Genomic DNA, 4,050 nt, shown 5'->3' with positions numbered 1-4,050 from the left:
TGCTGAATATTATATGGTGGAATCCCTTGAAAAAGAATGTCACTTAATTTGTAATTTTAGAATCCAATTTTGCATGCACAAAAAATCATTCATTCGATAAATAGTAAGGTTTGAAACTCAATAACGATTGGGGTCAAAAACGTTTTTGAATTACTTCAAGACGGCGAAAATGGGTTTCATGTTTCATCCCTGCCACTTCAAGCGAAGCACAATGCGACATTTTGTCTTTTTGTCTCGCTTGGTGTGCATTGAAATACAACGAAAAAAGGAAACGAATATTTTCAATAATTGAGTTTTCTGAACGAAATGAAAGAAATAAAAGAGCATGGTGGATGCATTTGTACAACCAGAAGCGCGATTCAGAAAATATTATTACATACACATTTGATTTCTGAACTGAGAATGCATCCGAGAAACTTTCGAAATTTCACTAGGATTCAGGTGTCAACATTCGAATATTTGATGTAAAACATTTAATTTTGAATCAAAATACAAACTACCGCCAAAGGATAACTCCTCCAAAATGATTAGTTATAACATTTTGCCTATGAAACACAACGGTGCATCTATAAGCAACAAAAGGTGTTTTCTGTCTTTTCTTGTCTGTTTCATTCGGCATGTGTTGATCGGCAACAAAGACGGTTTTGTCGTATTTGGTGTGCGTTGGCTGTATGAAAATACATAAGAAGTTCGACAACAGCTCTTCAAACAAGTCAAATCTCGATCATGCGTCTTCGTTTCGTCTTGTTCGGTGTGGGTTATCACATATGAAGCTATGAGCAGTTGTCGTATGAGACAAGAAAAACTGACTTTTGACTAACCCGGTGTGGGTTCAGCCTAATGAATGAAAAAACTAGTAATGAACGAAACATTTCTAATGAACGGAAATTTAGTAATGATTGATGTCTTGAAAACTATCGAATGAATGAAAACCGGTGAACTATCGAATAACTTGATAGTTTTCATTCGATAGTTCACTACTAGAGAACCGACCTACCGATTTCGACTAAATTTAAAACGTTTCATTCCCCTAAAATTCCTATATCACAGCGTAAAACTGGGTGAAATCGAACTAAAACCAAGGCTACTATCTATATACAGTAGATATCGGTTATATGCAATTGTTATAATGTAAAAGAAATTTTGCATACAGGCGGTAATTGCAAACAAGCGGTATTCGCTATATGCAAAATATATGCATATACACAATCAATTCGATGTAAACAAAAAAATTGCGCACAAGAAATAGAATATATAAATTTATTCAGATTAACTAAAAATTATATTTCACTTCAGTCAATTCATTTAGTTTGAAAATTGTCAAAATTTACTTAAAAAAATCTGTTATTTTCTTCTGGCATTTCTGTTTTTCAGAACTCTCTAGGATTAAATTTTCAATGTCTTCAAAAGACTCTAAGGGATCTATATTGTTATGGAAAAAATAGTCACGCAGCGAATCTAAGCTTAGCAAGGCATTTTTCGTTGAGGGGTGTTTAATACAAGTATCAGATTGCGCGAACACTTCTTCATTTTCAATAGAATTTTCATTGACTGCCAATACATACGCAACAATATCCTCGTCCGACATGGTTCCAAAGCAGACAAGTTCATTATCGCATTGAATGTATTCGTTATCAAGTGTGCACCATTCATAGTTTTCGCCTTCAGCGGCTGCAATCTCATCTGTAATGTATTCAATGTTGTCAATGTCTGCCTGAAATGAACAATTTTATTTTAAATTTGTACCATCTTGAACACGAAATCTACCACGAAATCTACCTTTTTGAAACAATTCCTAATTGTTTGCTGCTTAACAATGTTCCAAGCACGATTTGCATATTTGATACCATCCAAAATAGTGAGCGATTTCAGCAATTCAACTATAGATAGGCCCTTCTCCAAAGCACAAATTTGTTTTTTTATTAGGATTTGTCGATATTCTATTTTAAATGAGTGGATGATACCTTGATCAAGTGGCTGTATAAGGGCAGTTGTATTTGGTGGCAAAAACTCAATCGTAATGTTTGAGAATTTCTCATCTGTATTGTGGCAAGGAGCATTATCAACAATCAAACATAATAAGATAAGATTTTGATGGAGATTTATTAGAATCTTTTCCCAAATAACACTCGCCATCCAAGCACTTATTGGCGTTGCTTTTGAGTTTTGAATCCCTTTGGATTCTCATACTTGCCTTTGTAACTTCCATTTGGCAACGCCTTGTAGTACAGCCCGGTTTCATCGGCATTAAATATACAATCCGGCGAAAATTTTTCAAGAATATGAGGCAAACGGTTAATAGTGAAGACTTCTGCACTTGTTGCGTTATTTTCGCAAGCTTCTCCGTAAATCTTGGAAAAGTTAAGAGCATTTCGCTGGCACCAACGCTGCAACCAACTACGGTCTGGCACATATCTTTCGTTTAATTTTAAGACAAATTCCTGTGCTTTGGAAAGCAAGACAGGTCCGGTAACAATTCCATTTTGGGATCGGATTTGGGTAAACCAGGACAACAAGGTTCTATCCAAATTCACGTGTGCGCCTTTCCTATCCCGTTTCCTATTTGGATTTGTTATGGCGCGGATTTTGTTCTCTTAGATTTGAATGCGTGATATAGTGCTTAAGCTAACTTTGTATTTAGCAGCATTGTTATTTTAAATCGGTTAAAACAAAAAATTTTTGTTTCGCTGTTAACACAACACGACGCGACATTGTAACAAGTGTAACACAAAATCATATGTTTGACAATCGATAAATCGATAGAATAAATTTAGTGCTTCAGTGTTGGAAAATTTGATTAAAGCAGAAAAAAATTTGTACATAACGATTCAATTTTGTTGAAATTTTTTTGCATAAATGCCCGTAGGAGTGGGTCTACCGACGACTGGGCGTTTTATAAATCCGGACTTGCAATTTACAAGTCCGAGTTAAAAAGAGCAAAAAGGACTATATGGAAATATTTTGGGAAAAAAGTGAAGGGCTGCCATGAGTCCTCCCTGGGTTATCTTAAAGACGCAAATGAAAAGTAGGTTAGTTCCCGAGCAATACGTTTTCTAAAGGGAGTGCTCTTGGAGCGCTGCAAGAAGATTGCGCGGCCTTTGTCAACCTTCTGGATGAACGGCATTGACTTGAACTTCATTCAAACTACGTTACAGCCAAAGACTTCAGGCCAATCAGCCTCTCTTCTTTTCACTAAAAACTCTGTAGAGAATGGTTGACTGGTTCATAAGGGAGCACATTCCGAGGACAATTTATCAGTAGCGCAACATGTTTATTGTAAAGGCAAGTTAGTGGATACTGCTCTGCATACTATCGTGTCGAGTATCAAGGAAATGTACGAGCTCGACGAAATGTGAGCAGGGGAACCCCACAAGGTGGAGGTGGTTGAGGCGTCCACCGTCGGGAGCACTCTATCGGCTCCAGCTTCAGGCTTCTTGACTATTGCAGTATCTCTCAGACGGAAGTTGCAGCCATTAAGGTAGTAGTATATTTACTGCTCCGGAGTGCAGCTTCTTCCGAGAAGTCACCATTCATGTGCATTTCGAATAAGTTCTATAAATTAATGAAGTTTTTAATTTTCAATTATAATCGTAATCGAAGACTCTTTTAAGGCAATAAGTGTTATTTAAATCAAATAAAAGTACTAAATTATGCGAACTCGTATTTCATCATTATTAGTATCGCTTATAATTTATATACATATATTGTTTTTTTTATATATTTTTGTCCAATTTATAGGTATTCTTCTTCTTTATAGCAGTTATAGCCAAGTTAACAACCGCACGCCAATCGTGTCTTCTTTTAGCAGTTTGGCGCCAATTCGAGATATTAAGTGCAGCCAGGTCATTCTCCACCTGATCTCTCCAACGTAGTGGAGGTCTCCCGCTTCCTCTGCTTCCCCCGGCGGATACTGCGTCGAATACTTTCCTCTTAATTCGCTGAACTATTTCAATGTCGTCGTTTAACACGTACAGCTCATTGTTTCATCGAATGCAACCTTCGACGTTGCGCAAGCGCAAAGGACTATAAATCTTACTCAGAAATTTTCTC

This window comes from Bactrocera tryoni, unplaced genomic scaffold, assembly GCF_016617805.1.
Source record: "Bactrocera tryoni isolate S06 unplaced genomic scaffold, CSIRO_BtryS06_freeze2 scaffold_7, whole genome shotgun sequence".
In the NCBI taxonomy this organism is placed as follows: Eukaryota; Metazoa; Arthropoda; class Insecta; order Diptera; family Tephritidae; genus Bactrocera; species Bactrocera tryoni.
This window is presented reverse-complemented; position numbering follows the sequence as displayed.